Here is a 13,231-nt window from a genome sequence, read left to right as displayed (position 1 = left end):
TCGGACCAGATAGCAACTATCTCAGGTGATTCTCTAGAACAGTGCTTCCCAAACCTGTCCTGGAGTACCCCCTGCCCTGCACATTTTGTATGCCTCCCTAATCAGACACACCCAATTTAGTTCTTGCAGTCTCTACTAATGAGCTGATGAGTGGAATCAGGTGTGTTAGATAAGGGAGACATACGAAAGGTGCAGGGCAGGGGGTCCTCCAGGACAGGTTTGGGAAGCACTGCTCTAGAACAATATCGCTTCATTATATTAGCATGACAGGTCAGAAATTTCCGTTTAAGATCAAGAGTATGCACTAAATCTGTGTCATATGGACCAGCAAAATGGGCTGATGGAGCAGAACCACGAACTGGCAGAAGTATGAAGACTTCGTCTCCAGGTTTAATTACACATGTAACAGATTTACTATCGAAGCATTTTTCATGCTTTTCTGAGCTTCGGCCAATGACCCCTTCGCGAACTTACAGGTAGTATGTAACCTTTCTCTGAATCAGCTAACAAAATATAATTTCCTTCAACTTCTCACTGAGTGTTAAATCTTTTATAATATTTTGTGTGTTTTAAAATGTTTTGTAAAAACACTAAATCTGCTGAACTGAAAGCAAGGGACTCTTGAACAGTTTCACAAATGCCATATAAAACTAACAGGAACCCTTCGTCCCAGTCTCTACTGGAACTCAGGCTTTCGGGATGATACACACTGGAAACTCATTGTCCCCCAAGTTTTATCACCTGCTTGAACAGTTTGGAGAGAAAATCTGTTCCTTGATCTGTTTGCAATATTTTTGGTAGTCCAAATGTGGAAATAATTTGATCTGCCATTTTATAGTAGCAGAAGTCATTTTTTCTTATTGAAATTGCTTCTGGGAATTGGTTCGCAGAGACAAAAACTGATTTCCTGATTTTGTCTTGGGTAAGGGGCTGACACAGTCCAAAATGACTTGCTCAAAAGGCTCACCAATTACAGGGACTGGAACCAATAGAGCAGGTGTAATCTTTTGATTTGGCTTCACCATTACTTGACAAACATGAAAAATGGGACAATAATGGCATACATTTTTTTTTTTTTTTTCAGGCCAGGTCCAAAGAAATGCTTATAATTCCTAGATGACCTGATAGACAACGATCGTGAGCCAAACTTAACACTAAGTGGTCGGCAACACAATTTGACAGGTAACATCCCAACTCCTGCAATACCTGCAACAGGCATCCACATACATAAGAGTAGCCCGCTATCTAACACATACTCAGCTTTGTTGTCTTTTACAAATGTTTGATATTCAGCAGTGACAAAGCACTCTACCAAAGAGGGATCGTTTCACTGTGCTGTGATCATCAGTTCACACTTAACAGGTACAGTTAACAACTCTGCATCTTTCACTACATTACCAGACTTTTTATAATTTTTCACAACTTGTGGCTCGGGCAAAAAAAAAAAAAAAAAAAAAACGGACGGACGGCAGACAGTCTACTAATACTCTACTAACTGCTAGTTGACATGTAGTTGCAAAGTTACTTGCTGTTAGTAGAATGTCTAAAGTGGACTATCAAAATAAAGTGTTACCAGAAAGTATTTTGATAATCTAATAGTTGCTAGTTGAATTGTTGATTCAGTGTAATGTTGTTGACTATTCTTCACGTTTGTGCCTGAGTCACAACATTGGCTACCAACACATCTGGATAGTTATCGATGATGTCGTCTGCACCAACAAAACAATCAGGCTCATCAACAACCTCTACTACTGGTGTTACCTTTCCTCCAGCCAAATCAATACCAAAGATGAAAGCAACACCTTTCACAGGAAGTGAGGATCATACTCCTTAACAAATCCTGTAAGCAACTCGCATTGTAAATGTATGGGGTAAAATGGTACTCAATCTCAATGCCCTGAATAAGGAACACTCGAACCACAAGATGTCTGTTCTGATAGTGGAATAACATCAGACACTACGAATGACTGAATTGCTCCAGTGTACCTTTCTGTTCCTCAGGTTTACCATTTACTGACAGTAACTCTTTTATCACAAACGGTTTAAATCTTTCGTCATACTCTTGGAAAGTCCCATCCATTTGTGATGCTCTCTGTCCTATTAGCATATACACAGCCCTGAGTGAGAAGCAGCAGTCCGCCATTGCCGTTTTCTTGCTGTAGCTGCTGAAGATACAATGTCAGCGCCAAAGAGCCATTAAAATTGTTGTGTGTTGGGATGCACCAACGGACATGGGAGTCTCCATAGACCACTGAGGACACGGTGGTTAAATTAAATTTTTGAAGGAAATGTCCCGGAAAAAAAAGGAAAAGTCCTATACGTTTGTGGTAACATTTTATGCCGGACTGCCTCACAATCAAGGGTAAGTTCAGCTCTGGAGTTGTGCAAAGATTACTTCTGAAAGAGGGATCGATACCAACGCTTCATGCACAAAGATCCAGACTGCAGACAAAGTAAGCATCATGCATCATATTTTGTTTTCCAAAAGAGCTTCTTGGCTCTCTGTAAGGCTAATGTTGCTAAAGCTACCATTGTCTCTGCCTGTTTTCACTAATGCTGCCTTCACGTGCTACCAGATTGATCGTAAATAGGAATGTGGTAGTTAAAAATTGCATTTGGAAGTAATGTGAGGTCAGTAACATGGTCACTAATGAAGCTCTGCACTCTTCTGAAAAGGGAGGTTGGAGCATCAGCTCATTTTTATTTAAAGGGGACAAACACAAAAAAACAGTGTGTTTTGGCTCATACCCTAAAAAAATTATCTGTGGGGTATTTTGAGATAAAACTTCACATACACACTCTGGGGACATCATAGAACAATTTAAAATATTGTATCAATGCATTCTATGGCACCTTTAAAAGAGGCCATACCTCTTTCGGCCAATGAAGCATGGACGCTATACGCTCAAAAGCGGTAAAGTGAGTATCCACCTTATTTTCTAGTGAGGCACTAGAGTAATATGTTTACTAATATCAAAAGTATCAAAAGCAGCTGATGAACCATCTATGGTAGCATTTACAGGAGGTATGACAGGGCTTGATTGCGGAACTGTGCCAGAGGCATCCTTTATCGCCTCCAGCTCAATTTGTTGCAATTTTACCTGTTTTTCTGCCTCAATTTCTAACCTGCAGACCTTGACACACAGCTCCATCTGGACCTGACATGTCTGATCTCGCTCCTGCGCTTTCATCTGCATATGGGCGAATTGGACCTTAAGCCGCACAGACCCACTGGAAGGAAGAGAAAAAGGATGAAAGGGTGGCAAGGCAGCCTTGGCATCGGTCTCCACCTTGGTGGCCTCACTCAGCGGCTTCTTCAATGTAATAGGACTTAGATGTGTATCAACAGCCTACTAGATGGCCTCACCATCATCTGCATCTGGCAACACAAGCACATTTAGTTCAACCAGCTTTTGAAAAATAACACTTCTAATTGTTTTCTTTCATGCTTTTCTCACCACAGAGAACCCGTAATGGTCGGCAATTTTCAACAAATCATCCTTCCTACACCTGTCAAATTTATCTAAAGTTGGGTTATTAATAAATAACTGTAAATCAAAGGTACTCATATTTTTAGTCATGCCACTTTCACTATATCCGTACAAGTGTTTCCTGTCTATTACAGCACAAACCAACATAAAGATATATAAACACATAAAATTAATGTCCAGGAAGGATCCAATTGTTTAGATCCCGGATGAGCCCCCATAAATGTTTTGTCCCTTAAGCTTTTAGGATTAGTTTGGGTAGGGAAGAATGGGAGAATAACATTTGAAAAGTGTGTGTGTGAGTATAAACAAGAATGATGGCGGGCAAAAATAATACAGAAGGATGTGCAAACTCCACTCAAAAATGTTCATTATTCCAAGGTTTACAGTGCTCAGTGAAAGGTGAGAATACAGCATTTTACAGCATTGATGCAGTATGTGGTCTGGAATTGTCATGTTGGAAAATACAATGTCTTCCCTGAAAGAGAGGATGTCTGGATGGGTGCATATGTTGTTCTACAACTTGGATATACCTTTCAGCATGGATGGTGCCTTTCCAGTTGTGTAAGCTGCCCATGCCACACTCACTCATGCAACCCCATACCATCAGAGATGCAGGCTTCTGAACTGAGCACTAATAACAACTTGGGTTGTCCTTGTTCTCTTTAGTCCGGATGACATGGCGTCCCAGATTTCCAAAAAGAACTTCAAATTTTGATTCGTCTGACCACAAAACAGTTTCCCACTTTGCCACAGTCCATTTTAAATGAGCCTTGGCACAGAGAAAACGCCTGCACTTCTGGATCATGTTTAGATATGGCTTCTTTTTTGACCTATAACAATGTTTTCTGGAAGTATTCCTGAGCCCATGTTGTGATTTCCATTACAGTGGCATTCCTGTATGTGATGCAGTGCCGTCTAAGGGCCAGAAGATCATGGGCATCCAGTATGGTTTTCCGGCCTTGACCCTTACGCACAGAGATTGTTCCAGATTCTCTGAATCTTTGGATGATATTGATGATAACCTCAAACTCTTTGCAATTTTCATCAGAAACTCCTTTCTGATATTGCTCAACTATTTTTCGCCGTAGCATCGGGGGAATTGGTGATCCTCTGCCCATCTTGACTTCTGAGAGACACTGCCACTCTGAGAGGCTCTTTTTATACCCAATCATGTTGCCAAATGACCTAATAAGTTGCAAATTGGTCCTCAAGCTGTTCCTTATATGTACATTTAACTTTTCCGGCCTCTTATTGCTACCTGTCCCAACTTTTTGGAATGTGTAGCTCTCATGAAATCCAAAATGAGCCAATATTTGGCATGACATTTCAAAATGTCTCACTTTCAACATTTGGTATGTTATCTATATTCTACTGTGAATAAAATATAAGTTTATGAGATTTGTAAATTATTCTATTCCTTTTTTACTCACAATTTGTACAGTGTCCCAACTTTTTTGGAATACTTGTTTTGTGTAGGGCAACTAAACTGACTTTATTTATAATTATTGCAACATTCTAGTTCTGTTGCATCTCCGTGAACAGTATATTGGATATCACAATATTTACATTTCAAGTGACACTGAAATACTGTAATTCAATGTTTCTTTTTTAAGACTTTTTTGACATTCGTTTCATTGCACCAGCACAAACATAAATGAAGTGTGTAGATCTACACTGCAGGCACTCATTACAAGTGATTGTTGATACTAACAGGCCTATAAACTAATTTAAATACATCTTACTTTTCATTGCACTAATCTAATGTAACAAACATCTGTGATTTGGTTACAGAGCTTAAAAAAAAAAAAAAAAAAGAAACAAACAAACAAACAAACTATAAATATAAAATAGTAAACCTAAATTAAATAGAATTAACACTTTTCATAATTTGTTAATTGTGGTACTTGCAGCTGCAATCTCAAGTATATTATTCAGCCCTATAAGAAAACAATTTTATTTGAAACTCAAGGAAAGTACAGTGCAGACCTATTGTAATATATTTTGGATGGCTTCTCTCCAGCCTAAATCAGGCTGGGCACCTAAGGTCATATGTGTTGACAAAATAAGCACAGTCAAATGATAAGTGGATGTTCAGGTGTTACCCCAGAGTAGATTGTACTAAATGTGCTGAGGGCAGAGTGGAGAAAGGTGAGTAATAATAGCAGAGTTTTTAGTGCTTAAGGAGGCAGTGGAGCAGTAGGCAGGATCATGAGTGCTGTACCCATCCTGTGGCTCTATGTTGCACTGCAGTGTTCACGTAATGCCATCCTTATGGTCTCTAGAAATGCTGGATAGTGATTTTCAAAAAAAGAGAAAGGAGAGGTGTCAGTTATCATACTGTACATTTCCTAACATTAGTTTGATAGTTTAGTTTTTTGTATATATATATATATATATATATATATATATATATATATATATATATATATATATATATATATATATATTTTTTTTTTTTTTTTTTTTTCAGTATTGTTTCCAATTACACTGTCAAGGTCCAGAAAAGTATGAAAGACATTGTCAGAATAGTCCATCTGCCATCAATGGTTCAACCGTAAAGTTATGATGCGACGAGAATACTTTTCCGCCTCACTGTAGCGCCATTTTGGAGGATATCCACTGAACGCAAGCAGCGTACGCTTCTTCGGTGTCAGCCATGCTGCACGGATGCACTGTTTTTGTTCAAATAAAAGCGTAAATACCATAGACTGTATGTAAATACATGTAGAAAACGTATCCTTGTGACGCGGCTGACACAGAAGAGTGTAAGCTGCTTGCGTCCAGTGGATATTCTCCAAAATGGCTCTACGGTGATGCGGAGAGACACAGAGGAGACAAATTGTTGAATAAAGTCGTTATTTTTGTTTTCTTCACGTACAAAAAATATTCTCGTTGTTTCATGACGGTACGGTTGAATCACTAATGACAGATGGACTATTCTGACGTTGCTTTTCAAACTTTTCTGGACCTTGACAGTGTAATTTACTTTGCAGTCTATGGGACAGTCACAAGCCTCCCGGTTTTCATCTAAAATATCTTAAATTGTGTCCCGTAGACGAACGAAGCTTTTACGGGTTTGGAACGACATGGGGGTAAGTGATTAATGAGAACATTTTCATTTTGGGGTGGAGTAACCCTTTAATATTACTGGTTTAATGTATCTTTTATCAAATAAGTGAGAATTCTTTCAAAAACATTTTTAAAAAATCTTAGCAACCCCAAACTTTTGTATGTACAAACACTGTTGGATTTTTTATTTTTTTTTCTACATTTTAGTGGAGCTATGCTCCCTATGCTTCCTTAAATAACTGCATGAAAATTCACGCTGGTGTAAGCTGGTCTTTTTAGCAGGGTGACTTGTATCAGACCTCAAATCAGACAATTTAAGATTCAATCAGGAACATGGTTGAAACACGAGGAGCCGAATTCCACAGAAAGGCCAAGACACAGGATCTTCGTAAATCAGTTTCTAGCACCAGCCAGTCTGAAGCAAGCCTAACCAACCAACTCTTTCACAGAACAGCTTTCAACATTAAACAAAATAACACTTTTTGACAATTCTAACTCTGATAGGAGATTGTCAAATATGGGGCAAGTAACCAAGATTGATGATCGAAGACACAGCATATCATGACCATCATATGAGGAAAATCATAAGTAGAAACTGCGTTGGGTGGTTTCCCCCACCTAGAAGACAAAGACCAGACAGAGATTCCTTAGGAGACCCTTTAACCTCTCTGGTCTTCACAGAACATGTCCTTACATCCACAGAATGGCACAGAAACTGCCTTTCCATGTATATATGCTTCTAAATGATGCTAAAAGGACTTATGAGCAACTAATAATTTCTATGCATAACTCCAAATTATGTATGTAACCCACACATTCGACTATCATGTTCTAATCACTTATTGTGTGTGTATTTTGAATAACTATAGAATAGTTTATAGGAATATTTTCATGTTGGGTATGTCTGAGTTTGAAAATTCGTGCTTCAAACGTTTCTATCAATCAATACTTTGTCAAATGTATCATATTCTTGTTATAGAAATTATGTCCAAACTTATACTCTGCAAGAGCGGGAAAATTCGGACCATGTTACTGATAAGATAGCATTTGATTTATGAATTGGAACGAGAGACATCGCAATACCCCAAGCTATAAGTGGTCAAGGCACCAGTTCGGTTTAAATACTCAGGACACCATCAAACTTATCTTTTTAGCCATGGCTTGTAGCTGTGCTTTTTAGTCACGTTTGCCTTTAAAGTTTTTCTTTTGCCTTTTTGCCACCACGTTTTGCCATCGCTTTTTAGCGCTCTTTGAGCGTGCTCTGGCTTATATGCCAGCTGCTCCTCCAAAACCATGAGGAGAAACGCCACCTAGTCTTGTCAAACTTTACTTCTATTCTTTTACTTAGTTTCTTTCTTTTCCGTTGAGAGTTTCATGCTCTGAGTTAAGTTTTGCCTAACGCTGTGTCTCAAGTCCGACCTCGAGTGCCCATCTAAAACTTCAACCAGCCCACAACTCTGCATCTTCAGCCAACGTCAAACCACTGGCTTCCCAAGATGTCACTTCAATGACTCCTGAACTTCCAGCCAATCAGCAACCTCAGGAGACACCCTTTTCTGCAAGGAGGACAACAAAAGGAACCCCTTACACAGGCAATGCAAGTACCAAGTAATGTGTTAGATTAGTTTATATTGTCTTAGATTTATCCAAGTCTTATTCATATTGAAATGAGAAGTATCTTGTGTTTGGTGCTTACAAGTTAATGGCTTAAAATGCAGATCTTGTTACTGTGCTAATTAATAGTGTTTTCACTATATTTTGGATTTTAATATCCACTGCAGAGTTTATGTTATATGGCTCGTTCATTGAATCGCTGGCCGACTCAGTGATCAGCCGTAAAACAGTGATTCTGAATTCCTTATAAAATTTTAAATAATTACCTTTGAGCTAAACTGATCTGTTTCACCTGTTTCCCTTACAAGGGTAAGTAGGGAATACAAACCCTGTTAGCTGTAGTTATGTTTTAAAGCTCTGAAACAACAAGCTCTGAGACAACCATCATCAAACAAAGTCCTCTTTGATTTTGTACTGACCTGCCAGGCAGTGTCCAGAGAGCATGAATCTACAGCACCCATGAATGATCCACAAGGTTCTCCAGATAAGATCTTTTTCTCCTAACAATATTATTCAGGTAGCTTTGTGTGCAGAAGTATACTCGACCATGGACTGATGTGGATAATGCAGCACTTGTGTACAGCCACTTGCATGTAAGTCAGAAATACCTTGGACTCTCTCTCTCCATATCCATCTGTAAGCATTATTTCAGCAGATGTACTGGTGTGCAGTTTAATCTATTTAGAGTGTAGCAAAGTGATTCTCTATTTTTGGTGTACAGCATGGTACCACTAAGTTTATGGATTCATTTCCCCATCCTTATAAAAAATGTATGTAATGAATACGCTGTAAGTTGCTTTGGACGAAAGCGTCTTCCCGAAAAAAATAAATGTAGAAAATACTTTTGCCAATACTGTAAGTAAAAATTTTTCCCTTTTGCAAACAAGCAAAATTTGAGGGCTCCATTCAATCCCCAAACCTCCCATGCTTTGTAAGATAATGCATGGTTGTTCTGTATGGAATTGGCAGTAGCTTCAGTGAAAGTATTTCTCTTTGAAATGATTTAAAAGCATATATATAGGCTTTGAGTGCTGACGCAGTTTCATCATACATAATCTTGTTTTAGTGGATTGTAGACAGGATGTTGTATATGGGTCTTCAAGGGATTTTAGTCCAATTGCAACATTCTCTGCCCATTACATTCCCAAAGCACGACTTCTTGAGTCGACTATGTATAGATCCATCTCACACCGTTAATCATTGTATTGCACAGTTGCAGTCAAAAACCCCTTTAAAACATACCTTTCTAGCTATTCATTATTTTCCTTGTTTGATTTCTCATCATCAGCATGCACTTCGCCACACTTTATTCTCTCTCTCCTCTCATTGCTTTCTTTGTACAACTTCCTGGTAACTCAGAATGACAGATATATTGAGCAGCTGTGTTGGTAGAATATTTGCTTACTACTGACTGAATACTGCACTTTTTAAATAGAAGGTGAAACACAAAGATAAGCATTTAAGTTATATCTTGCTATTTGTGATATCATGTTATCACCTAGTGTTAACTTTCTCAGCTGTTTTAAAGTCTAGTCCTGTGTGAAATATCCTTTTTAGTTTATCATATTTAGTCAATGTAGTGAACAGCACTTTCCAGTGTCCAGTATTTGGCGGGCCCCTCCCTGACCACAATAGTGGACAAAGATTTGCTACCTTTTGATTGGATCTTGGTGGACTAACAAAAGCAAACTGTCCAAGTCCATCAGATAAAGATGCTACGACAACAGCCAGACCATGTTCGGAGCCTCCAGCCTGTGAGGAAAGAGATATTCTATGTTCAGAGTCTTTGTCAGCAGAGACAGATGCATCACGTCCTGAGTCTCCATCCTAGAGAGACAAAGTGTATTGACCAAGTTCGGAGTCTCTAGCCCAGAAGACATACAGACATTTGCAACAAGATTTAGATCCAGTGACAAAACCTTCACCTCAAGGTAATTTCACCTGCATGTTCCAGGCTAAGGACCTTCTGCACCTACGCCAGGGCTACATCTGTGTTTCAGATTTTAGGTCCCTTTGGTACTCCAGGATATCAGCATCCTACAGCAATTTGCTTCCCCACTGCATTGCTACCAGCACAACCAGTGGAAGAAGTCACTGCCACCGGACTGCTCACTTGACCACAGAGAATGTAAATATTACTTATCCAAACCTCTTCCAGAGACCCTGACACTGTTTTTATATTATCAGTATATGATTTTATAATTTACATTAGCTATTATATAGCTGATTGCAGCTGATAACAAACAATAGCTCATGTATTTGTTTGATGCATAATAAGGTTCTTCACCTTATTCGTTTTAGAGTAGCAACAGTTTAGCTTTCCATAATATAACATAGCTCTGACATAGCAACACCCCAACTGAATCACTTGCATTTTATGCATCTTATGCACTTTATTATTATTTATTTTATATATATATATATATATATATATATATATATATATATATATATATATATATATATATATATATATACACACACACACACACTCACCGGCCACTTTATTAGGTTATCTATTAATGCATTATAGATAAATGTCTGAATATTATTGCATATAAAAACAGCTGGTGACTCTTGTGAGATAGAATTTGCAAGATGATGTCTATATAGCAATAACAAATGTATGTGTGCTTTCTTAATCTTAGTAGAACCGTAAACGTCAGAGCTTATCAATACTCCGGTCTTTCATAATTTAGCCCCAAGCCCATTTAGTACCAGGTTTCAGTACCCATCCCTCTACATTGCTCAATGATGGCTACAATGCACATATAGCTGCAATCCTTTATGCATTACGAGTAGATCTGAAAAATTTAATTAAATAATAATATGTGTACTCTGAGAGAATTGTTCTTCTTCTGTTGAAAATAATTTTTAATGAAGTTAGTGTTGCAGGTTTTAGAATTTTTAGGGAAAATAAAAGGGTCTTCTAGTTTCTATTTAAACGTTTAACTTGAGTGGTTTTCTCCATTAAAAATAGCCAGAAATGCTGGCATAGCATTAAAATAAATCTAACAAACATCCCAGCCCGCATGATTTATATTAATGGTAAATGTTCTATTTTATAACTTTTTGAGCACATTTTACAGAACAATGCGCTGTTCATGGAATTATCAAGTCAAGTAAATTTGTTTAGTGGTTTTCATATAAATCTTCAGTACAGTCCTACTGGACCTTCAATAAAGCTTATCAGACCTAGCTACAGTAACCAAGGGTGATGCATTTTAATGAAGGCTAAGCTCTAACTCTCAGATGATCATATTATACAAGGGCTTTGGACATGTATGAAGAGATTCCACCGAAATGTCATCATTAAGCAGTCTGATATGAAGCACAGTGATGAGGTCTCAAGCCATTCATCTAAGAGTAAAAGAGCTTTAAGCAGTCTAAGTGTGAGCATCAGAGTAGGGATGATGAGCCCTTCCACTTAGGCCTAATGATTGCAGATTAAGCCTTGATTAATCATTGATCTCTATATCCCTCTCTCCTTAAGATAGAAAGATATAAAGGTCCTTAAAGGCCCATGTTCCCCTTGGGCTGTGCTCATTACAGGCCACTATCAGGACAGTGCGCTCGCCTTATATCCTGAGTCTCGCCTAGTGCATCCTGTCTCTCCTCTTCACCCATTGGCTAAATGAGATTAAATTGCATTCACAGCTTTATATAGAAAACAGCAGAAAGAACAGATGAGTCAGTTAAACCTATGACTGTCATCATGCAGTGTTGGTTATTCAGTTTGTTTTTAAGATAAATTAGCTGTTTGTTTGTTTGTTTGTTTGTTTGTTTAAGCACTGTGAAAGATGAGTTCTTGTTGGTTGTTTGGACAAACCTAGCAAATCAGTTATTTCAGTTCAGTGGGCAAAAAAGTTTGAGGATACAAGTCAGGTGAAAGAACTAAAGAGTGAATTAATTAAAACCTTAATCTCGTCTAGGCCTGATAAACAGTATGTGTGCATGTTACAAATTACAGATCCTTGTGTCAATTAGCATGCAGCAGTCAGCTGTCAAAACCTATTTGTGTGAGAGACGACCTGACTACAGACCTAATGAATGAAAGTAACATTTATTAACTCTGTTGTTTTACAGATCTTTATGTGGATTTTGGCTTGGATATAAACCAAACCACAAGGCTATTCATTCCAATTACAGCAGTTACAGTCGATGTTTAGGACCCCAAAGTGGTTGAACTGTTAACACAATAAAAAAAATTGCTTTCAGGTGAGTGAGTGTCACATGCCATGCTTGAAGGGCAAATGTTATAAAGAACCAAGTTGGGTTGATGGCAGAATTTCACTTCAAACCTTTCCATGTGTGTTTTGTAGGTACATCCTGCAGTCTCCCCTGTGTTTGTGTACAGTTGTCGGAGTGGCAGAGGGAAGGACTGGTGTTATCGAGGCCTCTCAGCTGTTTTGTTCAATACTTTACAAACCCGACATACAAAGGAAAGGGGCGTGGTGGCAGACACCTTCCGGAGATGCCAGCTTTGCATGAGGGGAATCAAAGCTTCTAATCACTTTTTATCTGCCCCTGCCACCTGGTTGGCGAGAGAGGCACAGAGGAGGATTTCAGCAATGGATCATCTATCGGTGAGCTATATGGTGGAGTATCCTTCCACTTAGAGCAGATGGATAGTTAGGACAGAAAAAAAGAGGCAACGAGAGATTGATGGGAGAAATGGAGAGTGTAAGTTTTTGTGCTGAAGTGATTTTTCTGATGGATACCTGGGGAGAAGGGATGAAAGTCCTGCTGTGTGTGTTCAGAGAGAGAGAAAAGAGAAGAGAAAAGACAAAGATGGATAGGGGAGGGTGGTTGTGCTCTAAATAGCATAAAATCTGATGAAAAGTTGATCTGATAATTGAGGAGAAACAGAAATGGGGTGCTCAGCAGGGGAGCAACACTCTGAGAGAAACTGTAACATCTCAGGCACTGAGTAACTGATATGGTGGATCACTAACAAAAAAGGGCTCAAGGTGAGAAATAATGGAGCTGATTTGCCCTTTTCAAACGGGTAGTATCAGAAATGGAGTAGGCTTGGGGTAATGGATCGCTTGTAATAG

At 38.6% G+C, this 13,231-nt stretch overlaps 1 long non-coding RNA gene across 3 annotated transcripts; it reads left to right on the top strand.

The window, feature by feature from the left end:
• The first annotated feature begins 212 nt into the window (after window positions 1-212).
• On the top strand, window positions 213-4,115 carry LOC122145466. 3 transcript variants are annotated; one of them, XR_006160348.1, is made up of 6 exons: window positions 213-476; window positions 928-997; window positions 1,085-1,182; window positions 1,294-1,362; window positions 3,147-3,321; window positions 3,464-4,115. It is a non-coding gene; the product is annotated as an uncharacterized LOC122145466 (long non-coding RNA). The 3 variants fall into 3 exon arrangements; XR_006160347.1 differs by having other exon boundaries at window positions 3,147-4,115; XR_006160349.1 differs by lacking the exon at window positions 928-997 and having other exon boundaries at window positions 3,147-4,115.
• Window positions 4,116-13,231: the final 9,116 nt, after the last annotated feature.

This window comes from Cyprinus carpio, chromosome A7 (assembly GCF_018340385.1).
Source record: "Cyprinus carpio isolate SPL01 chromosome A7, ASM1834038v1, whole genome shotgun sequence".
NCBI lineage: Eukaryota > Metazoa > Chordata > Actinopteri > Cypriniformes > Cyprinidae > Cyprinus > Cyprinus carpio.
Note: the sequence above shows the minus strand (reverse complement) of the source record. Positions and strands in the feature narration are given on the sequence as shown.